Source organism: Pelodiscus sinensis, chromosome 1 (genome assembly GCF_052426305.1).
Source record: "Pelodiscus sinensis isolate ZL-2025 chromosome 1, ASM5242630v1, whole genome shotgun sequence".
NCBI lineage: Eukaryota > Metazoa > Chordata > Testudines > Trionychidae > Pelodiscus > Pelodiscus sinensis.
The window spans coordinates 281,488,199-281,513,361 of record NC_143052.1 but is presented as its reverse complement, the minus strand read 5'-3'; the positions used below and the strand labels follow the sequence as shown (position 1 = coordinate 281,513,361).

At 40.8% G+C, this 25,163-nt stretch overlaps 1 long non-coding RNA gene across 3 annotated transcripts; it reads right to left on the bottom strand.

Annotated features, from left to right (window-relative positions):
- Positions 1-1,178: 1,178 nt before the first annotated feature.
- LOC149525746 (uncharacterized) lies at positions 1,179-24,859 on the bottom strand. Of its 3 annotated transcripts, none has more exons than XR_016348802.1 (3): positions 24,745-24,859; positions 21,627-21,753; positions 1,179-1,390 (listed from the first exon to the last, which is right to left on the bottom strand). It is a non-coding gene; the product is annotated as an uncharacterized LOC149525746 (long non-coding RNA). The 3 variants fall into 3 exon arrangements; XR_016348804.1 differs by having other exon boundaries at positions 24,708-24,826; XR_016348803.1 differs by lacking the exon at positions 1,179-1,390 and adding an exon at positions 20,576-20,772.
- Between the last annotated feature and the right edge of the window lie 304 nt (positions 24,860-25,163).

Genomic DNA, 25,163 nt, shown 5'->3' with positions numbered 1-25,163 from the left:
TATGCATATATATATATATATATATATATATATATATATATATATATATATATATAAATGTGTTTGATTGGTTGATGTACTACATATTACTGCAAGATTAAAGGCACTTCTATACAGATGAAAAGGGGTGTCATCAATCCATTAAGGCAGGCAATCACAGTGTTACACAAATGGCAGGAAGAGGAATGAGGTGCCTTCAGAATGCATTATTTATCTTCGATGTTTCTTTCTGTCCTTTTTTTCCCAAGCATTTTTAAACCTCTAAAAAATTACTTTCACAGCAAAAACATGAAAGTGGCAATGTTTCCCTCTATTAAATATATGTTTCTGTCTATTTATTTCTTGGAATTGAAATGTCACTGTTGCAGACAATAAGGTACTAGGTACTGTATCCATTGTTCACAGGCTGCAAAACAGAAAGAATATATGTATGGATGCATTGATTACTAGAACAGTGTTGTTAAAACATTCTAACGGCCACTGAAGTTGAATGAGTTTTGTAAGAGTACAAATATACCTATTCTTTTAATGCAATGGGCTGTATGCCTAAATTAAATTACTTCATTTTCTGACTGGTGGAAGGAGGTGAGTGATAAAGGATTAAAGGAAATGGAAGTCTCTAGAAGCCTTACACGGATAGATAATATCTAACATTTGCCACTCACTTGCAATAAACATATACCCACATACGCCTTTTCTCAATTCTGGGAAATCTTTTGTCACTCTTACAGGGAGGATGAAGATGAAAATGAGACCATTAACTTCCTGATGCTGTCACTGCTGATTCCAGACTCAGTTCTGTTAGTTCTGTACCCATTTTATTTTGCTTGGGTCTTGCAAAAATTGTTGCTTGTATTTATTCTGTGGTCACGGGGGACAGGCTTTGGCCATGCCTATAGTTTTCATATCTCTTGACCAAGTCTACAATTTTTTAAATTTCTCCCAAACACAATGTGCAAATATAAGGCCATAATATTCTCTCAGATTTTCTACTCTTGCCTGTGCGCACAAATGAGTACTGGCATGAAAGATATCCTATTTCCCCCCTTAATGTGGCAATCGAAGAGATCCATAGAGAGGAATGTTACAATTCAGATTCACTTAAAAGGTTCCTTCAGAAAATTCTATAGTGGGAAGAGTAAGACAGATTCCCCATTTCAATGTAGGCAAAAGTTTAATTGTAGAATCCCAGAAAACTGAGTAAATCACAGGGAACTCATTGCAAGGCAGAACCCTGCACACAGAGACTCTCTTCTGCTTCTCCATTCCAATATCCCATTCTACCTTCTCTGGCTCTCTTCATCCCCTTATCAGTATAATTCCAGTGGACATGATTTGTGGCTCCATACAGATGGATCTGTGTGCTAAGCTCCACATTGCGGAAAGGGTTCTGTGGGAAAGTTGAAAATACCTCTAAATATTTTATCTTTCTGGCAGATTGTTTGAAAAGTCAGTGAGTATTTTCATGAGTCCCTTTCCCAGCACCACCCATTAAAGATTGTAGAGCTTCAGGAGAGAGACATCTATAAGGGAGACGAAAAGGGAGAATACCATGCCAGAGATGTAAGAGTTAGATACATGTGTGGAGTTCCCGTTGCATGTATATTTAGGGGCCATCATGTGACCCAGTATTCTGGATAATATTTAAAGAGGTATTCTAGAGTTACACTTTGTTTCCTGCATTCCTTTGTGGGACAAAACTCCCGAACTGATCAGTGGAATTTATATGTGCACTGGGCCAATAACAGCATTTTTAGATCCTCGTTTATGTTGAAATATGTGAAGAACAAAAAATAAAAATATAAGCATTCTTTGCACCTCTTTCTTCATCATCATTACATGACAATTTTGAAAGTTCCTTCATTTGGGGAGTCATCAAATTCTCTCTCTTTCTCTCTCCTTTGATTTATGAAGAGGGGAGTTTAACAATAATTGCTATCTTTTGTTGAGCTCTGAGTAATTATTCAGAAATAATCTAATAGGAAGGCCTACATTTTGTCTTTTGACGTTCAGTGGAATTCAGTAATGATTTTGAATATTTACATTTGAACACTTTACAATGATGTTGTCAATTTGATTTTTAAGGTGACTACAGGGTTTTTTTCAAAAAAAGTAGCCTTTTTTCGAAAAAACTTCCCCTGCATCTAGACTGCTGCCATGTTCTTTCGAAAGTAAATTGAAAGAACACAGCAGTTTTTTCGACTGTGGAAAACCTCGTTTTACGAGGAAGAACGCATTTTTTTGAAAGTGCTCTTTCGAAAAAAGGCGCTATGTAATGCAAACAGTGCTTTTTCAAAAGAGAGCATCCAGACTGCCTGGGTGCTCTCTTTCGAAAAAGCAGCTTGTTTTCTTGAAAGTACTGGTTGTAGTCTAGACGCTCTTTTTCGAAAGTTTCTTTTGAAAAAGCCTCTTTTGAAAGAGGCTTGCAGTCTAGACGTAGCCTAAGTTTCATTATTTTAAAATCCAATTTCAAATGAAGAACCATTACATAACATTCCCTGACTTAAAAAAATTGCAATGAGTTTTTTTCTTCTATTTTCCTCTTGAAGATCTTTATGAAGGCCTTTTCAGCATAACAGAAACTAACAGAGCTGAAGGAAAGTTTCAATTTTGGGGATTTAAAAATAAAATTCTGTTGAGAAAACATAAATGAAATATTTCATTTTGAGTTCATTCAACTATTTCATTTAGTTGGGATGGACTTGAATGTTTCAATGTGACTCAATTAAATAAAACATAATATTACATTTCTGTAATAGCATATAACCTTATATGAGTTATAGGAGTTAAAAGAGTTGTGGTTTGGATCCATTGTCTCCTATATGCCAATCTCCTCAGGCAAACACATATTGTACAATGCCATGTTGTTTTCCCTCTGACCAAGTTCTCCATGAGGCATTGTGTGACTTTAATAACTCTGAGTTCATCCTGGAAGATACAATCCAGGCACTAAAATTTGGTTTTAATTAGCATTGGTTAATAACTAACATATGCTGTAATAGGAAAGGGAAGTGATGTAATAAATTTGGCACTGGAGGGGCTTCAGGGCAAAGTACTGCGGGATGTTTTCTTTGTTTATTTTTTATATTTTTTTTCTGTTCATAAATTATCCAAAAAATACAGTAAATAATTTTAGTGCACTGGATTTGCGGTGGCCAAAAGAAGCCTTCCTTTGTGTAGGCGTTTAGGATTTTTTTTTTTAAATAACAGTATTATTCCATGGGAGTAAGTAAGGGTATGTCTACACTACAAAGTTAGTTCGAACTAACGGACGTTAGTTCGAACTAACTTTAATAGGTGCTACACTAGCGCTCCGCTAGTTCGAATTTGAATCGAACTAGCGGAGCGCTTAGTTCGAACTAGGTAAACCTCATTTTACGAGGACTAACGCCTAGTTCGAACTAGCTAGTTCGAACTAAGGGCTGTGTAGCCCTTTAGTTCGAACTAGTGGGAGGCTAGCCCTCCCCAGGTTTCCCTGGTGGCCACTCTGGCCAACACCAGGGAAACTCTATGCCCCCCTCCCGGCCCCGGACCCCTTAAAGGGGCACGGGCTGGCTACGGTGCCCGTGCCAGGTGCAAGCCTGCCAGCACCCAGCTAGCAGACCCTGCACGTGGCACGGCACAGAGCCACCCACCCGATGCCCCCCAGCCCACCCCCTCTTCCCGGGACCAGGCTGGCGGCTCCCGGGAGCTTGCCCTGGACCGCAAGAGGCGGGCACCTTCCTGGGCTAGTGCGGACATCGTGGACCTCGTCCACGATCTCCGCACTAGGCACAGGAAAGTGGCCGTCTAGGGCAGGAGAGCTGCCAGCCTGGCCACCCAGGACCAGGTGTGCATGAAAATCAAGGGGGTCCAGTGAGACCCCCGACACTGAGCCCTGAGCTTACAATGGCCGTCCTGGGTCAGACCAAAGGTCCATCTAGCCCAGTAGCCTGTCTGCCAACAGCGGCCAACCCTAGGGACCCTGGAGGGGATGGACCGAAGACAATGACCAAGCCATTTGTCTCGTGCCATCCCTCTCCAGCCTTCCACAAACTTTGGGCAGGGACACCACTCCTACCCTCTGGCTAATAGGACTCCATGGACCCAACCTCCATCACTTTATCTCACTTCCCTTTAAACTCTGTTCTAGTTGTAGCCTTCACAGCCTCCTGCAGCAAGGAGTTCCACAGGTTAACTATTTGCTTTGTCAAGAAGAACAACTTTCTCTTACTAGTTTCAAGCCTGCTACCCATTCCTTTCCTTTGGTGTCCTCTAGTCCTTCTTTATGGGAACTCAGGAAGAACTTTTATGAATGCACCCTCTCCACCCAACCCCTGCTTTTAGAGACCTCTATCCTGTCCCCTCTCCGTCTCCTCTTTTCTAAGCTGAACAGTCCCAGTCTCTGTAGCCTTTCTTCATCTGGGACCTGTTCCCAACCCCTGATCATGTTAGTTGCCCTCCCCTCTCCCAGCCTTTCTCTTCCCCTCTCCCACCTCCTTTTCCCAGTCCCCCCCAGTTTTGTTCAATGTTGGAAGAAACGTTATCTTTATTTTGTACATCAATAAGAAGGGGGGCTAGGGAAGGGTAAGTGGAAGGAGGTGAGGGAGGAATGGGGTACGAGCCCCCGATGGGGAGGACTGGGCTTGCTCTGCGGGCTTCTGGGGGTGGAAGCTCTCCTGCCGCCCCCCAATTACTCCCTCTCCCCAGATGGCAGCCTGCGGCAAGTGCAGCCGGGCTGATGGCCGAGTGGTGTGATGTGCCCAGTGTGGGCACTCAGGGCACTCCAAGCCAGAACTTCTTTGCAAGCGGGGCACCCCTTAGAACTGTGTGTCCGGGGTGGGGGTCGGGACCCTTTAAGCGCAGCCCTCGGCTAGCCTGAGACAGCATCTCCATGCTCTAAGTCCTCCTTTTATGCCCTGCCGGCACTGCTTCCGGCCATCCTTAAGCCCTGTCCAGAGTCCACTCAATGTGGACTTACTAGTTCGAACTAGCAAAACGCTAGTTCGAACTAGTTTTTAGTTCTAGATGCGTTAGTTCGAACTAGCTTAGTTCGAATTAACTAATTCGAACTAAGTTAGTTCGAACTAGCGCTGTAGTGTAGACGTACCCTAAGGGTAATTGAGATGAAAATTTTGAAAAGGACCAAATACTCATTTTCAGCATTTTTGGCATTCTCATTAGAACCCTCTGCACAATTTGTAAGCGGGTCAGATATTTAAATGAAGCAAACACTTCCTGGTAATTTGTGGATGTTTGTGTTTCTTTTGCTTCAACTACCCCAGACTAACACGGCTACATTTCTATCAGTAAATTTGGACTTACTTCTCATCATCTGATATATGACCCAATATATAAATGGTAACTCAACATTTAGAATACATACAGAAATCCCACCAAATAGAAATAACAGATTTGTTTTTTTTTCTATTTATTTATGTTAGTGGGATGGCGGCTGGATATGAAGGTGAGATTTTCATACTGAAGTTGTGGTGTTAAAGCTGAAAAGTTGAAGGTAAAATGTAACAGTTTGTCACAATTATGTCTCATATTGGCAGGTGTTCTGAACTTTCTGTTTGATAACTAGACATATAAATTTCAGTTCTTAAAGCTTTGTAGCCAATTTAAGGGCTCATTTATTTCCCTGACAGCAAGATGTATATGCTGCCTGGCATACTGGATGTCTGGGGCCAAATTCACCACTTTGTTGCTTGCTTGTCTCACAGGAAGTAAATAGTAGCAATTTTTCAGCCAAGGCAGACCAGCACAAGGTGTTTAGCAAATAAATGAGCATAAGATGACCTGTGGTGTCCTGAAATTACTAAAATTCATGAATAATAAAATGATCTATAGATTGTTAGCAGAGGGCTATAGCAAAGGCTAATTTGCAGCCAGTGAAGCTTTACGGGATAATTTGTAACTTTTGAAAATTTAATGACTTCATCAGTTTTTACCTATTTTTTTACTACTATAATTGTCTGAACACTCCCTTCAACAGAGATCTTCTATCCAGGCAATTTCATAGTTGCCTATATGCTCATGTTATGAATACATTGCTGCCTTTATCTGAAGAGGGTTTTGAAATTATTTTCTTTTCTTACACATCTTTTCTATGAGAAGTAGCACAAAGGACCCTTCATCTCAAGACATGTTTTGCACAGCACTCTGTAGATATAATTATCAGAAAAAAATCACGGCAGTAGTCCCAGGTAAATCAAAATGTCACAAAATTCATCTTTGAAAAAAAATCTATTTGATTTTATTGAAAAAATAAAACAGATCTGCCAAAATGTACAATTAAAGTAAACAGAGAGACAAATATAGGCTAAATTAGGGCATGTCCAGCAGCAGTCTGAAATTTCTCCTGTTTTCCACAATGTGGTTGTCAGGAAATTCTAACGACTGAGTATTCCCCTTTCTGTGCCCCATTTAGAGGTGATACTCATCCCAAGAGCTGTATCAAGTCTTTTCACCCAAACAAGGGTCAGACTTTGATATTAAGAACTGCATCTTAACAGTATGGAGTTGTAGGTATTGGATCCTCCTGCCCCCAAAATAACTTTTTCTCAAGAGAGAGTAGCCTATGTAAAGCCTGGGGGCCATGGATATTTTTGACTAGATAGTACTCAGGGTGTGAGCCTGCCTTTGATATGTACCATGTATCACTGTTTGTTCGTAAGATCAGATACTTCACTGAATATCTGAAGGCTGGATAGAGCCCATTATTGCATTTTGCGACAAAAGTAAATCTTATTAGATACAAGGGATGATACCCTGTCTATCTCCTGCCTCTTACACACATTCTGCAAATGGAAAAAGCCAATGTTTGTGCTTTTCTCAGATCTTCCTGAATAGAAATTGCATTCAACACAATATCAGCATGCAATGCTTGTTCTAAGGACTACTGCTGTATTCAGTTCTTGTTCCTGTCCTTGGAGTTATTTCATTTCCTTTTGCAGGATGATGATATGGTTTTAAAATCTCTAATTTTCCTGCACTGACATTCTTATAGATTCCTCACAGAGTACGGAGGGAATGATGTGCAACCCCTTTAGCCATGGTCCTACTCTGCCCCCTACCACAACCACAGAGCGGTAGCTGAGTTTAGGGACCAGGGATGATGAGTAAATGCAGTTAGGTAATTGGCAGCTGTTACATAACTAAACTTCCCTATCTTTCTCCCTTTTATGTCTGGGTGTGGAAAGGAGATCTCTTTGTGGATTTTCAGGGGCTGCCAAAAATGGCTATATTTCTACTAGGTTATGGACCTATCAGAGGAATGTTCCATTTGTAGAATTAAAGCTTCTATAAGAGCAGAACTAAACATTAAACTACATAGAGACAAAAACAGAACAGGAGAAGATTGTGTGCACTTTTTACTTTTTCTTTTTTGAATGTTCTTAATTAAGGGAGCTACATTTTCAAATCACTTTAAAAAAAGAAAGATAATTGTTTAACCTCATTCTGAGAATGCAGTGAAATAATGACATTTGGCAGATATAAAAAGAGGGTCCAAAGGGAACATATACAGCATTAATATCAGAAAAAGAGAAAGAATCAGACTGAAACGCAGCAGGGAAAAATAAAATGAAAGTATAAAAGTGTACTGAAAAGAGGAAATAAACATAAAAATATGAAAATCAAATAGCTGATGTACTTGTTTTAGAAACTTTGTCTTTTTATTGCTGAAATTTTAGATTGATATAGTTCTGAGCACCTAGCAAGTAAAATGAAGTATATAACACAGTAATAATATCTTCACAATACAGTTATTTAGCCACATCTGTGGAATTTGTTTATGGGAACCAGTTGAAGCTTTGCTTGGCAAGAACTCAATGCTGCAAAGACTGACATACATGCTTAGGCACATAAGCAACACTGACATAAAAATAAATTGGCTCCATGGAGCTACACATGTGCATTGGAGGATTGCAGCTCAAGATGGCAGCAAAACCATAATGGCAATATACCAAAATTCCCACAGAGTTTAGTATGATTTCTACTAGGGGAACATGGCAAAGTACTGTATGTTGCTATGTTCCTGGTGTTGCATTTCTTATACACCCAAACTCCCAATGTCTTCAACAGTTTAGTAATTCTTCAGGAGTTTTGATAGTACAAGGAATGATTAGCTAGGATATAGCTGATAAACTTGCTATTGTTCAATGTCAGTTCTGCAATTCTTAGGCATGTGAGCAAGCCTTACTCACACAAATAGTTCCATCCATTTCAATGGGATTGCTTGTGTGAGCAGCCCAAAGAAGAATGGGCCTGGTATGAACTTAGTTTTATATAGTTTGAACCTCTCTAGTCCAGCACTCTCTGGTCCAGTGACATTTATGGTCTGGCATGATTTTAGTTAGCCAGATGTCCATTTACCATGGATATGGCAAAGTTTCTCATGGTATGAAGTTTGTTTATAGCCATCAACCCTGGCTATCAGGGTTCTGTGCTGCTATATAGCACTAATTTACCCCCTAAATATCTTCTAAGAGCCCAGTAAGCAGAGGGGGTGTTGGTAATGTTACTGAACAATATTGATATCCTATGATTTGGCAAAGTCTTTGGGTTGGCACCAGTTAGGTTCCAAGGATGCCAGGTTCATCTTGTAGAAACTAGAATTTATATTAATAAGATGAAAAAACAATCCTTTGTTTTACTGTCAGAAGTTACTGGAGCAAGTCATACATGTATACTGTTGCAGGGCCAATGCTATACCCCAGTTGTGCTTGACTGATGTGGCAAACATCATGGGCTAGTAGGAGAATTTAAGTGGATGCACAGGAGAACATGAATATTATTAAGTCATAGGCTATTTTAAAGAAAACAGCTGAAGTCTATTATGCGTGTTGGATCTCAGAGTGGTCCGCATGTCCATTTATCCCAGATGGGAAGGCTGAGTGGGCTCAAGCAAGGCATATTTTGCAATGTTGACAAAACAGACATTTTATGGTTGCCACACTCAAACTCTTCAAATGTTGCTCATCTTGAGTGAGATCTTCCACAGGTGACATTAGGCCTGTGACAAGCCTGAACCATGTTGAGTGTCATTAAACCAAGCAGACCATTTATTTAATCCCAAATCTATGAAGATGGTGCCTAAAGGAGAACAAGTGGGAGCTGTCTCCTAAAAGGACACACAAAGCAAGAACATTTTGGGCTCTCTTGATCCACTGACCAGATATGAGAAATGTAACTCTCTTAATTCCCTGAGCAAGCTGTCCATAAGAACAGGTATAGACTTCACTTCAATATGACCTATCTGCTTTTGCTTGAGAGACCTTCCCAATTATCTAACACACTGACAAAGCTACTCTGTGGCCTGGTTCCAATCACTGCAAATGTGGGAACCAAAGAACACAATGGAAGAGCATTTTTGTTAGTCTCTAAGGTGAAACAGGACCACTCATTGTTTTTAAAGTAACAGACTAACATGGCTTCCCCTCTAAGACTTTTTAACAAAAGAAGACCATAAAGTAAAAGACGTTCAAACTCCTTTTTCTACTGTAAATGACTTATTTCCCTCTATTTTGGTTGTTTATCTGGAGAGAGTGAGAGTGAGAGAGAGAGATTTTTCCTCCTTATTGAACTAGAGAAGGAATGTGTGGATTACGCATGGGTGTATGTGTATGTCTTTGGGGGAAATGGCTCTATTAATAGTTCACCAAAACTAACCCCTCCCTGCCAACAGCAATCTAATCAGTACAATGACTCCTTCATTAAATTAGTGTTATTTATAGCTTCTAGGGTGAAGCTGTAAACATTGTTCAGTAGCAGTGGGGACTATTAGTTATAATAACAACTGCTAGATTTAAGGAGGAAGGAGGAAACTGTCCTGAGGTCATGGAATAAAGAAACCAGTTTGCTTCTTTGCATCCAAAAAATCTAACTAGGTAAAGTTTACTACTCTGTGCAATCTTCCTTCATTAGGGTCATAAACCAAAATGAACAGTCACTTTTTAAACCTGCTAAATTGATTTCACTATTGAGACAGTATCTTTTAGCAAGACAGAGTAAAATCAAACAGCCACCTCCTTCAGTCTCCTCATGCACAATTAATATGAAGATATTGTCATTTTAGTCTGCTGATTTGATTACCTGCAGTATTAACTTGATGCTTTAATAAACCGGTGATCTAAATCAACATCATTGTTAACTCATTCATCTCTTGATTCAGTTTCAATTGTGACTTCAGTTTGATCATTATATCTTTTCAATCTTAATTAGTGTAGTGTAGTGGTAATAGTTTAGCTTCAGGGACATAGTCATTTAATGTCATATTTGTTTGCTTGTCCTTTTAAATAAAATGTGTGATCTGGTTTATACTTTCAAATTACATCATGGTCCCAGATTACAAGGAATAAGGTAAGATCTCTGAACTTCCTAAGAACCACTTGGCCCACTTCAAGCACATAACTGAAAAAAGCAGCCCTAGTTCTTTAATGTTTTTTTCTGATCATAATGGAATTTTCTAGAGCTCTCCTAAATCAATAATTATTATTATTACCTGTAGTACTAGCTGGGTTGATTCATCTATACAAAGGGAAATCTCCTAGTTAAACTACAAACTTCTGCAGTATTATGCCTTCGAAAAAGACATGTTAGAATGTGCATAAGAAATCTCTTGTTCTGAGAATGCTGCACTGTGTATAAATATCAAAAATAAACCATTTGTGTATATCTAACAAAACTGTGCTATGTGATTTTGTACTATTCTCTGTGATTGTCAGCTTCTTTCTGAGAAAGTCTTGGGACCAAGGCAACAGGAGAGTTACTGTCACGGTTGAGGGATGTCTAGAAAGGTACGAAGGTTGATAGGCATTCACCTTCATGAGAAGAAAATACAAGTGTGTGTCTGTGTATTTTCATATTCCACTCATCCATCACTTGTGTGACACAAATGTTCGCTTAATATAAATGAGAGCCAAATAATTCAAAAAAATTAAGGGTCAGGAATACAGCATAGGCACAGGACTTTCCTGCAGGTTGCTATTTTTTCCAGAGGATCCTTTAGGAGGGAGAGAGGGAGGGATCTGGAAGCTTATGGGAAATGTCACCTATTTCTTCCATTCAGTAAAATGGTGAGCTCCCTCGTCTCCTTCAACTATATATTGGTTAATGCAGAAACAGTTTTGCTTTAGGAAGAACTTAATTAGTTTATTTTCTTATGCATGGAAACCCACCTATTATAGTGGAGGACTACCAAGATCCTTATTGTTCATTGCCATCATATCTGAATAGCAAGGTGTATTTCCGTGATAGTAGACTTTTCAAAATTAATTCCTGATGCTCTGCTCTGACACAACATACCATGCTGTGAATAAAGACCTGCTTCTCCTCTTATGATTTCTGCTTTTAACTAGTGCAATGTAAATACATAGTCATTAAAATGACCACAAGCCAACAATTCCTGCCTCAGAAATGGTTGCACTGTTATCAGATTCTGTTGCGCCTTACTAATCTGCTAGAGAGTAGAAAGAAGGAGACACAGGACTCAGCAAAGCTGAAGGAGGCTTTTTGCAGCTCCCTGTTTCTGAGGCAGGTTCGACACTGTTCCTAACACTCTTATAATTTACAACATCCATCATCTGACTATGCCCCCTTCTTCCTGCACAAGTTAAGTTATAGACATTGTAACCTGTGTGCCTTTCTGACCCTGGTGTTGCTGAAACAGCACAAAGAAATGGCAACAAGTCCACGGTAATACAGTTTAAGGTGTTTAGTTCTTTTATTCTGGAAGAAAAAAATGACTATTTCCTGTTTGTTGTAGCCTTTGAGAGTCTACACTGCAATTAGACACACAAACCTGGCCCATGCCAGCTGACTTGGACTCAGACCAAAGGGCTGTTTAATTGTGGTTCAGCCATTCTGGCTCTGACTGCAGCCCAAACTCCAGAACCCTCCTGCCTCACGGGGCTCTGGGCTCCAGTCTTAGGGCACATCCACACTGAAAGCTTATTTCAGAAAAAGCTATTTTGAAAGTAGCTTATTTCGAAATAGATCATCCATCTTAAAGGGAAGCCTCCAAATCAGTCTGAGGCAGGCTCCCCTAATGTGGATGAGCTACCTTGATTTAGAGTCCCAGGAGACACTGGGGAGGAATAACTTAGAATGGCCCTGTTGAGGAGCAATTTTGACAAACAGCACTGGAGCATCCACATACACCCTCTTCTGAAAGAGTTTTTTCGGCATAGGCATTATTCTTCATGGAATGAGGTATATCAACATCAGAAAAAGCCTTTCATTATTTCAATTTTCTTTCAAAATAATGTAATTGCTATGTGGACACTAGTATTGTTTTTCTGGAATAACGGCCATTATTCCGGAATAAAGGTGCAGTGTAAATTCACCCTTAGTTAAAATGTCTTCAGTTAAACATCCCCTTAGCCCAAGCCCCATAATCCAAAGTCAGCCACTGGTTTCTAATTGCAGTGTAGACAGAACCTGAATCAATGGTTCCTTATGACTTATTGCTACCAACTGCATTGTGGTATTGTAGTTCACTTGTACAATGGGTGTGTCTAGACTACAGAGGGTTTTTTTAAGAGGACTTTTTTCAAAAAAACCCCCAAAACCAACCTTCCCCTGCATCTAGACTGCCGCTGCGTTCTTTCGAAATTAAATCGAAAGAATGTGGCGGTTTTTTCAACCGTTGGAAACCTCTTTATGAGGAAGAACGCCTTTTTTCAAAAGCGCTCTTTTGAATTAAGGCATTCTTGAATGCAAACCGGGCTTTTTTGAAAGAAAGCATCCAGACTGCTTGTGTGCTCTTTCAAAAAAGAGGCTCACTTTTTATAAAGAACTGGTTGCAGTCTAGACGCTCTCTTTCGAAAGAGGTTTTTTCAAAAGATTCTTTCAAAAAAAGCCTTTTTTGAAAGAGGCTTGTAGTCTAGATGTACCCCTAGTTCCACACTGCAGAAAGTCTTCATTTGTTCAGTTACAAACAGATATGTGTCTGGATAGCACATATACATTATTCTGGTCATTTCAATTCCTGATCACCTATAAGCAATATTAAAAAACACAGAGGAATTGAGCCAACTACAGAGGTGATGTAAATACTGATATAAGCAACAATTGTAAAATCTGACTGTAATGTGGTAAGTCTGATACCACAAATTTTTCCTACAATTATTAGCAGCAACTAAAGAGACCAATATTGCTACCTGGTTTCATCTAAGCCAAGGCTAATTAAACATGAAGCTATATGGGGAAGGACCTGAGTTGTGACTATACAGAAAGAAGGCAAAGATTAGAAGGAGGCTGCTCAATAGCCATCCTAGTCATATTTAAAGAAAGGTCTCTGTTTGGAAGAATGATAGTAAGGTAGCAGATAGGAGATTTTTCTAAAATAAGCCATATATCCCTCTCCCTTGGAAATATTACAGGTGATGAAGGTTTGGATACGTGGGAAATAATTGTAAATAGAAATGAGGTGTAGTTAGTATGGCAAAGAATACTCATATGGAAATTGTACGTAAGAGACAAAATTAAAGTGTAGCCGTAGTGAACAAAAACCTAGTTGAGCATTCAGGGAACATACTATGGTAAATCAAGCTAGGAGAAAAAAACTCTGTGATTATTAATGACATAGCATATGTGGAAGCTGTTAGGAGACATCAGAGGGAAACAGGGAAGAAAAAAGGTAGCCCATAATGGGAAAGAAATAACAAAGCAACAAAATAGCGGAAAGAGATGTTATGAGAGATAGTGGGGATAACAATGATGACATAAGCTATACCTTTGGCTCGAACTAATGCGTCCTGGCATGCACTTTCACTTTCGAATCAGCTGTTGAGCAAAGTAACGCACCGGCGAGATCATGCTATTGAAGCGTGCGATATTTCAGTCGCCTACATTTGCGTCCCTAACTCAAACTAGGGAGCAAGTATAGACGTACCCTAAGATACTCCAATGTAAAAAAAAAAGTGAAAACTCTCACAGAAATGTTCCATGGAATTAGTAATGGTAACAATTGAGTGCAGAGATCTTTGAGAGGAAAAACACAATTCACTAAATAAAACTATGATATGAGATAGTGAAGAGGTGAAAGGATGATGATGAAAGTATTTTAAATGGAAACTTTGGAATGACTAGTGTCTCAAAGCTATAATGAACAGCAAAAATTCTACTTCAGGCAAGGATTGTATATGCTTTGAAATGCTTAAACCAGTGGCTGAAAGAATTCTGAGGATGAAATTGTACCATTACATGAGCATAAACAAAGAATTTACCAATGAACTGGAAGCATGCAGTTTTTGTTCTGGTAAGAAAACCATACAGGCTGCAATCAAGATCTGATCCATTCAGGCCAATTGCCCTTACAGTTTATTTGGGTTAAACCATATACGATGAAATATTTACCCCCACACCACCACTGAAAGGGTTAAAATGGCTGTGAAGGGGCTACTGGTGAGAATTAGCTGAAGTGAGGTGTAGGCTGGATATACCATCCTAACTGGACCTGAACCTTCCCTGGGCAGGAAGAGGGGGGACTTGTATAAAGCCACAGAGCATAATGCATAAAGTGGTTGCAAGGAGAAAGAGAGAGTCAGTAGTCATTTTCATGGTTGAAAGAAATCAGCAAATAGAAGCCTATGAAAAACAGCAGCAAAGGTGAGATCACATACCCTTGGTTGCTGATTGTAGGATCCCTAGACTGGAACCCAGTGTAGTGGGAGGGTCTGTATTCCCCTAAGAGCCAGCGGGGGAGGGGGCTAAAGGATAAGGCAATGGCTGTGGAGAATGCCTGATGTGGTTTGTTTACACAGATTTTGATATTCCAACCAGGGGAAATTACAATGAACTGGGTGGAGGACCAAGCCAGATGGAGAAAGTGATGCAGTTCATGCTGCAGTTCATGCAGCATGAGAGAGACTGCCAAATAAGTGACAGGATTAAGGGAGAGGAGAAACCACAAGAAGAGATGTCAAACCTGTGGTAAGTAAATCCCCAGAGTGGCCACAAGGAAGCATCTTAGCAATGAGTGAATCAGACCCCACCATACCATGGGAAAAAATGGTAACTGTGATTGTTTTCATATTTAGGGGAGAGTCAACTTAGGAGGGAAAGGAGTGTGATTTACTATATTCTTAGGAGAGAAACTGAACAACAGAATAGTATAAGAAGTAAATAATTTATTATAACTTTTTGAGGTACTGAAAAAATCTCATATGATGTCACAAAGTGTCTAACAAGGATATAAATGTGAGACAAGGTAGATGGATAAGGTATTTCTTAAGTAAAAGAACGATACAGATCTGAGTAAGGAAAGCCTACCTCAGTCTATGGATGCTTACAAAAGGCACTCTACAGGAGAGTGACATTAGTCCTATCTTATTCAACATCATAATGAATTATCTTCCAAAAGAGATGAGTGTAAGAAAAGGCATCACCCCATTTGCTGAAAACTATGCCATATGGGCCCAAATCAGCAATCCTGAAGTATCTGCTAAATGAACAAACAAAGCACTTAGGAATTCTTGAGAATGGGGCCACATGCAGGGTTTTAAATTCTGACTTTGCAAAACTAAGGGAACAGTATTTTCTAAAAGAAAATTAAGTTGTAACTATATGGGCAGCAAATGAGCATACTTAACAGCTGCAATTTTTTAGGTGTTACCTTTGATAGCAAGCTTTCTTGGAAGGATCATATTTGAAAATATTAAAGGTAAGTATAAAAGCAAAATCAACTTGCTTAAAAGGCCTCTGTTCCTTTGATTGGAATGAAGAAACCTGTAAGGCAATACAAATGTGTGTGTTTTTTTTCAGTTAAGCTGTAAAGTTGGCTTTAAATTGGGTCAGACACGTATGCTCATTGGTCATCTTGTCTGAGCCTTATCAGGGCTATTGGCTCTTAGAAATGGCACTTCAGGAAGTAGAAATTATATACTTAAGAAAGTATTGCAGAAAACAACTGCATTGATGCAGTTGGGTGTAATTACCGTGATACCATTCATTCCTGCCTAAATAAGACCTTATAGGTTTCATAAGTAAGTAACAGGCCTGCTGATGGCATGGGGGGAAGGATGGATGTCAATGAGGAAGATGCTCCACAATTTGGAGATTTAAAAGGGCCCAGGGCTTCTGAGCCCTGCTGCCATTACTATGGCAGCAACTGGAGCTCGGGACCCTTTAGAACTGCTACTAGAATGCTTGCAGCATGCTCAAGAGCCCCGCTCCACATGTTCCATCTGGCTCTGAGGACCAGTGGAGGGGGATGCTGGGCAATTTGGGCAGTGCTGAGGGCTGGCTGCCCCCGATCCACCCCTTCTACCTGAGACCCTGCCCTTTCCAGGAGTTCAGAACCACCACCTACACTCATAGGATATGTCTACACTACAAAGTTAATTTGAACTAACAGATGTTAGTTTGAATTAACTTTGATAGGCTCTACACATGCAAACCGCTAGTTTGAACTTAATTCAAACTAGCGGTGCGCTTAATTTGAACTAGGTAAACCTCATTTTATGAGGACTAACGCCTAGTTCGAATTAACTAGTTCGAATTAAGGGCTGTGTAGCCACTTAATTCGAACTAGTGGGAGGCTAGCCCTCCCCAGCTTGCCCCTGGTGGCCACTCTGGGAAACACCAGGGAAACTCTTCTGCCCCCCTCCCAGCCCCGGAGCCCTTAAAGGGGCACAGGCTGGCTACGGTGCCCGTGCCAGGTGCAAGCCTGCCAGCACCCAGCCAGCAGACCCTGCACCTGGCACAGCTCGAGCTGGCCACCCACTGCCACCCAGCCCTCCACCTCTTCCCGGGACCAGGCTGGCGGCTCCCGGGAGCCTGCCCAGGTCCGCAAGAGGCGGGCGCCTGCCTGGTCTAGTGCAGACATCGTGGACCTCATCCACAACCTCCGCAGTAGGCACAGGAAAGCGGCCATCTAGGGCAGGATAGCTGCCAGCCTGGCCACCCAGGAGCAGGTTGGCATGAAAATCAAGGTGGTCCACTGAGACCCCCGACCCTGAGCCCTGAGCTTACAATGGCCGTACTAGGTCAGACCAAAGGTCCATCTAGCCCAGTAGCCTGTCTGCTGACAGTGGCCAACACTAGGTACCCTGGAGGGGATGGACCAAAGACAGTGACCAAGCCATTTGTCTCGTGCCATCCCTCTCCAGCCTTCCACAAACTTCGGGCAGGGACACCACTCCTACCCCCTGGCTAATAGCACTCCATGGACCCAACCTCCATCACTTTATCTCACTTCTCTTTAAACTCTGTTCTAGTTCTAGCCTTCACAGCCTCCTGCAGCAAGGAGTTCCACAGGTTGACTCTTTGCTTTGTGATAAAGAACTTTTTGTTATTAGTTTGAAGCCTGCTACCCATTCATTTCATTTGGTGTCCTTTAGCCTGCTACCCATTCATTTCATTTGGTGTCCTTCAATTATGGGAACTAATGAAGAACTTTTCTTCATGCACCCTCTCCACACCACTCATGCTTTTATAGACCTCTATCATATTCCCCCTCAGTCTCCTCTTTTCTAAGCTGAGAAGTCCCAGGGTATGTCTACACTACCCTCCTATTTTGAAGTAGGAGGGTAATATAGGCATACTGCACTTGCAAATGAAGCCTGGGATTTGAATTTCCCGGGCTTCATTTGCATAAGCTGGGCGCCGCCATTTTTAAATCCCGGCTAGTTCGAACCCCGTGCCGCACGGCTACACGCGGCACGGAGTAGCTAGTTCGGATTAGGCTTCCTAATCCGAACTAGCTGTACTCCTCATTCCACGACTATTTGATTATCTGATAGGGGTTCGAACTGCCGGCATTTAAAAATGGCGTCGGCCAGCTTTATGCAAATGAAGCCCGGGAAATTCAAATTCCGGGCTTCATTTGCAAGTGTGGTATGCCTACATTACCCTCCTACTTCGAAATAGGAGGGTAGTATAGACATACCCCTAGTCTCTTTAGCCTCTCTTCATATGGGACCTGTTCCAAACCCCTGATCATTTTAGTTGCCCTCCCCTCTCCCACGCTCTCTCTTCCCCTCTCCCACCTTCTTTTCCCAGTCTCCCCGAGTTTTGTTCAATAAAGAGAGTTTCTATTTTTGAACACACGTGTCCTTTATTTTGTACATCAGGAAGGGGGGTATAGGGAGGGGTAAGTGGAAGGAGGTGAGGGAGGAATGGGGTACGAGCTCCCAATGGGGAGGACTGGGGTGGCTCTGCGGGTTCCTCGGGGTGGAAGATCTCCTGCAGCCCCCCGATTGACCCGCCCTCCGGATGGCAGCCTGCGGCAAGTGCAGTCGGGCTGATGGCCGAGTGCTGTGATGCGCCGAGTGTGGGCACTCAGGGCACTCCAAGCCAGGACTGCTTTGCAAGCGGGGAACCCCTGAGAACTGTCTGTCCGGGGTGGGGGTGGGGTCCCTTTAAGTACAGCCCTCGGCTAGCCTGAGGCAGCAGCTCCACACTCTAAATCCTAATCTGATGCCCTGCCGGCACTGCTTCCGGCCATCCTTAACCTCAGTTCAGGGTCCACTCAGTGCGGACATGCTAATTCGAATTAGCAAAACGCTAATTAGAACTAGTTTTTAAGTCTAGATGCGCTAATTCGAATTAGCTTAGTTTGAATTAACTAATTCGAACTAAGTTAGTTCGAATTAGTGCTGTAGTGTAGACATACCCATATTGCCCAGAGGCTTGGTGATCCTTTCAGTTCCCTGGTGATCAATGAAGTGATAGAAAAAATGGTGAAAATAGTTTGTCAAGCATGAGCAAATCTATTTAAACATCCCTCTGGATAAACTAGTTTCCAAAAAACTAATTACAATGAGTTGAGAGAGGAATGGTAGGAAATATGGAAAAAAGAAGCAAAAGGGGAAATATTCCATGAAATTTCCCTGGGAGATGAAATTACATGTATTCTGATGCACTGAGATAGTTCATGAAATGACTCTATTTAGATTAACAACTGGCTATTGTGGCTTAAATAGGAATTTGTTTCTAACAAAACAAACATAAAGATGCATTATGCAGAATGTGCAAGGTTCAAAGAAATAGTTGATCATCTCCTTTGGGAGTGCACAAGAGTATACCATAAAAAAGAAGTATTTATGTGAAGAACTTAGAGGCCTTAAAGTATCCCCATTTTCAATTAAAACCTTAGTAAAATCAGGAAAATTGAGCCCCATAAAAAAGTAGTAATGCACTTCCTTAAAAATGCCAAGAAAGGTGAAAATTTTTGAATTTTTCAATGGTGTCCAGTGCTTTATGGTCACAGAGTCAGCAAGTGAGTCTTCTTTTTGCCATAAAAAAAGGAAGAAACAGTGCTTTGGTCACACTCTTGATCTAGAGAGACTAGAAGGTTCAAGGAGGAAACGTAGCACGAGTATTTGCTTGAGCAATAAAGCCTGGTAAAAGGCCAGAAGAAATATAAAGCACCCACATGATGGGGGATCCCTAATAACAGGGCAGGTTCTGGACTGCCCAGCAGAGAATTCTGGGAGTTTATTGATTGAGACATGGAGATGGATGGAAGTCTATTTAACTGGAGATGGTAAGAAGCTGAAAGCTAAATTTGGTGCACGAGGGAATCATTATAATTATTAGGGCCAGTCTTCCATCTTCACAAAGTGAACCTAAAGTGGCCAGAGACTGCTATTGGAGAGTTCCCCCATTTATGAGGAATCTCACCTAGATGAAGCTTTAGGTGCCATAAACCTCAAGTGCTTTTAACCCCAGCCCTTGGTATAAAGGAGCTAGGTTTGGAAGACGAAGGGAAAGGAAGAAGCATGGCAGAGCACAAGTCCATTGTAATTGATTCTTCGCTGTTGTAAAGTTTCTGAGGGACCTAACACCAGTAGCATAATTTGAACTGCCCCACTTCCCCGCTGATATAAGTTGCTCCAGAAATGGGCAGCTGAGAATCAAAGAGCTTTGATTGACTGGGGTACATGGAGAATCGAGCCTTTCACAGGCCCCTCCAGTCTTATTTTACATCCATCTATTAATTGTGTTTCATGCCACAACTGTAAAGATTTACATCTACTTATTAGTATATTTGAACATTTAAATTACTGTGGAATCAGGTCCTCCATGGATCTGGAAGACCTATACGTATAAGATATTACCTCAGTTTTCATTTAAAACAAACAAAACAATTTGTTCTTTTTGTAAAATGTGCAAATGAATAATCATGTTCCATTTGTTCCAGTATTATTTGTCCTAAAGCATTCTCTTATTAGCTCTTAACCAACACCTGTTATAGCAACCTATGGCTATAGAACCCCCACACTAAGGTGAAGGTGCAACCAAGGTTGCTACTGATGGTGTGTAGGAATGTTGCAAGCTTCCACCTACCTGAACTGATGCCTGCACTGAGCAGTTACTGTAGCTTTTGTCCACAAGGAGTATTGCTTACTATTTTCTTAAGTATACAGTGTTGTCTTCGGGCCCCAGGCATAGATCAGTCTCATTGTGCTAGGCATAATAGCTTACAATCATAATAGCTTACAATCCTAACAGTGGGATGAAAATAAACCATCAAATAGAAGTGAAAAAGTAGAAGAGGAAACAGTAAAATGAGCAAGCTTTACTTAAAGTGAGAAGGAATGTCACCCGGTGAATTATGCATGGAACTATTAATCTGGGATTCTACCTTCTGATCCTGGTTCTGATATTAACCCCCTCTTTGATCTTGATGAAACTCCTAAGATCTGAATCTTCCAACCTTGCTCAAACTGAATAGATTCTTATTTGGGGAGTAGCCCCATTCAAGCCAAATAGCTGCAGGCAAAGTAGGCTGGGCTCCAATTCTCTTCCAGTAGGGGTAGGGAGTTGGTTAAAAAATTACCTCTGAAAATATTAAATAAACCAGTTAAATTATGCTAAAATATCTCCCCATAATATTAAAACAAGCCCTTCCCATAATATGAGAATGACAATAAGAAGATATCAGTGATATTTTATTGGATGACATGAAAAATGGCTTCATATATTGACACAAAAATGCAAAATATGTGTCTCAATTTTTTTAAAAAGTGTTAATTTTTGTGTCATATAGGTTGCTTGCCCATATGAATGTATGCTTAACTATATTTTCCCTGTATGGTAGGGACACTCATTCTTTAACATTTAGGAGGTACAAGCTGAAAAGCTTATTGAGAGCAAGGACAAAAAAGATGGCTGTTGCATAAATGAGAAAGAATTCAAATGCCTAAACAAATCTGAAAAGCCTTGAGAAGTTGAATACACAAGTTAGACTAGCCCTGCACGGTTCTAACTTTTGTATTTAGCATTTACACAGTCAATAACCTAAACTGTCATTGACCTTGGTAGCAAAATGGGGCAATATTTTCACTTGGGTGAACTGTTATTGGATAATTTCTCCAGTGTATTAAGCACAACATTCATTCCATCAACATCGACTATGCATGTTATCTTTTACCATCTATTTCTTTTTCTGTTGTGCAAACATTTTTATTGTGCTCAGTAGAAGGACAAAATCTACTCTTTGTGAGCTAATGTAATCCTTGGTTTAACACCAATGAAATCACCTTACTCCACTTCATTTGGTTCCTTGTCTTGAAATAGGAGTGCCTCATATAACTTATCAAGGCAGTAATGCAGCAGAGCATATTAATCCAAATGTAAGAATTTTTGTGATTTTTTTACTATTTTACTTTAATTTTTAAATTGTGGAAACTCACCTTCAGCTCTTAGCTTTTGGACATGATCACAATGAAATACAGTTAAAATACAATTTGTAAATTAACTCATGCTGTTGTCAGTTGATGGCATCAAAGAAGAATCCCTACATTTATGACACTCGTTGTGCTGCAAAGCAAAACAGAAACTTATAGAAAGTTTTCCCACCTTTTTGCTTGGACATTTCTTAAAGAAAACAGCATGTGTCCCAATAATCTAACTTATGCACAAGCTTCAATAAACAGAATTAGTATAATGTCCTAAAATCTAACAGTCTGAGGTCACATAAAGAATCAAGATTCTCTCCCTGGTTCCCATTTTGCTGCAGGCAGAAATACTTGGAACTAAAACTTTAGCATACATAAATTACTAATTCCTAGATGCTGTTCTAGTTGAATTTGCTGGTGTTTGAGGTGGAGAGAAAAACTTTCCCTGATCTTGTGTGTCTACTCCCCAATTACTTAACTAGGGGAAGGATTAGAGGAAAGCTCATAAGCATGAAGGGAAGCCAATGTTGCTGCGTAGAAGGAATGCAGAGGGAGGAATGATACAAATCTTGACTAAATATAAAAGTGCCCCAGATTAAAAGTATTTTGAATATATTGATTCACTGCAATCTTATGTGTGGACACTCCCATATTGATTATAACTGGTTATGTCAGTGATGGGCAATCACAATTAGTAGGTGGTATGTATGAGTATATCTCATTCATCTCAGTGGGCGGCCTGTGGCTCACATGCTCCCCCTCTCTGCCTCCTTCTGCTGCACTCCTCTCATGCACTGAGGCAATAGTGCCCTGAACTTGCTTCTCCCCCACCCTCCCAGAACTTTCAGATAACCATGAATTTGCTCACACTTCATCCTTGCTACTACATCTCCCTCCCAGAGCTCAAATGTCACAAACAGTTGATTTGTAGTATTTGTAGCTCTGGGAGGGAGTGGGAAGAGTGGGATGGAGTGCAAATCAGGTGATTTATCCTGAAAGTGCTGGGAGAGTAAGGGAGAAACAAGGAAGTGCTGGGCTCCAGTGCCCCAGTGCGTAAGAGTCATGAGAGGTAGAGGAATAGACAGGGGGTCCACAGGCTGCAGGTGGAACCCCAGTGGGCCACAACAGATTGCCCACCAGTGGGTTATGTTTTTTTAGCTGGTATCTGTATCTTAATTGATACAGATCTAAACTTAATCTAAACTGAAAATGAAGCCACTAATACTATAGTTTCTTTATATAAAACTGCATGTTTAACTAACAGACGAAAGTACTTAAAAATGGCCATATTGGGTCAGACCAAAGGTCCATCTAGCCCAGTATCCCGCTGTCTGCCAATGGCCAATGCGAGATGCTCCAGAAGGAGTGAACACAAAAGGGAATCATCAAATGATCCCTCTCTCATCATTCATTTCCAGCCTCTGACAAACAGAGGCTAGAAACACTATTCCTACCCATCCTGGTTAACAGCCATTGATAGACCTAACCTCCATGAATTTATCTAGTTCTTTTTTCTACCTTGTTAAAGTCCTGGTCTTCACAACATACTCTGGCAAGGAGTTAACACAGAAGATTGACTGTGCTCTCTCTGAGTGAAGAAAAACTTCCTTGTGTTGTAACATCAGATATTTAGTTTAAACAGTACAAATAAGTGAAGACCCTGATATAGGGAAGTAAGAAAAACATAAGAGAGAGATGAATACAAAGGACAGAAATAGCAGTGTTTCAAAAATGAGAATATTTCTCTACTGTGTGATAATTAATGTGACATTGAGGCCATGGATAAATAACAATTGGTTACTACATTAATGCCATAGTTTACCCTGCTCTATCTACAACCTTCCTATTGGCATCAGTGGGGGTTCCTCTGGTATTATGTTGTCATACATTTATATATGCCAGCTCTAGATAGGGCCTTGAGCCAAGGTCTTACCAATGTCAGAATTATTTTTTGATATACAAATTGAGAAAAATCAGTCTCCTTTTCTGGAGCCTTTTCACCTTAAGCTCAAAAGCAATCTTCACTGCTTTTAAAACAAACAAACAATACCCCTGCTTCTTGGAATTTTAACCTTTTCAAAATTCTAACCTGTGCATGTCACAATGGAGGTGTAGTTGAAAGGAAAAGTTGAAATAGAACTACTTCCATCAATAGGTCTTGAACTCAACATTACCTGCTTTGTCACACAAGAAAGTTATGTCAGGGAGCGTGCAGGCTTCAAGAGAAAACAGAAGAAACTAAAGAAACAGACATCACTAAAGAGAGGTTAAAATTCACACAATCATAAAACAGTCTCATGACTTGTTTCTCTGGCTAAATATAAATACCTTGTTCACAGTGAAATGGTCCCATTCTGAAGATCAGCCATATGAACATATTTAGGTATACTTAAGCACAATTATGTTATGTACTTTTTTGTTTTCTATGCTGGATAAATACATACTTCTTAATAGAATTCAATGTATAGAGAAAAGAAGAAAAGACAGAAAACGATGCAATCTTGTATATATCTATTTGCCACAGAAATAAGAGGGTAGAACAATGATTCTGAGGGTATGTCTACACTACCCTCCTAGTTCGAACTAGGAGAGTAATGTATACATACCGCACTTGCTAATGAAGCCCGGGATTTGAATTTCCCGGGCTTCATTAGCATAAGCGGGGAGCCGCCATTTTTAAATCCCCGCTGCTTCGAACCCCGTGTAGCGCGGCTACACGGGGCTCGAACTAGGTAGTTCGGACTAGGGTGCCTATTCCGAACTACCGGTACACCTCGTTTCACGAGGAGTAACGGTAGTTCGGAATAGGACCCTAGTCCGAACTACCTAGTTCGAGCCCCGTGTAGCCGCGCTACACGGGGTTCGAAGCAGCGGGGATTTAAAAATGGCGGCTCCCCGCTTATGCTAATGAAGCCCGGGAAATTCAAATCCCGGGCTTCATTAGCAAGTGCGGTATGCATACATTACCCCGCTAGTTCGAACTAGCGGGGTAGTGTAGACATATCCTGAGATTCCCCAGATTGTGTATTTTGGGAAACATTGTTTAGAAATGGTATTTCTTATAACATAGCTTCATGGTGAAATAAAAACACTTACATTACAATGATCACATTGTTCTAATACTGGAAGTTACCTCACAGCAGTATTCCTTTGTTTCGTAAGGCAGGTGGAGTCTCTCTGATCTCTCTTAGTCAATTCTTCACCTCTCTTGCTTTTCCCCTTCTCTCCATTTAATGACTTGCTTGTCTCTCCTTGTCACTTACCAGGCTCATGATAGGCTAGCCGTGTAATAGTCACAAGACTTCTGGATGAGTTGCATAGCAACAACACCCTTAAGGAAGGCACACTCACTCCCAGACCTACTCCATCCACACACAGGGTGAATAATTGGCACTGCTCTTTTGGACAACATATATTACTCCTCCCCTCAATGCACCTGCCCTGTTCAACAGAACAGTGAGAAAGATGAGAATAGTCCCACTGACCTTACTCCTTGTTACCCATCCCCATCTATAACTGAACTCTTTGAGCAATAGATGAAAGAGGGTATGT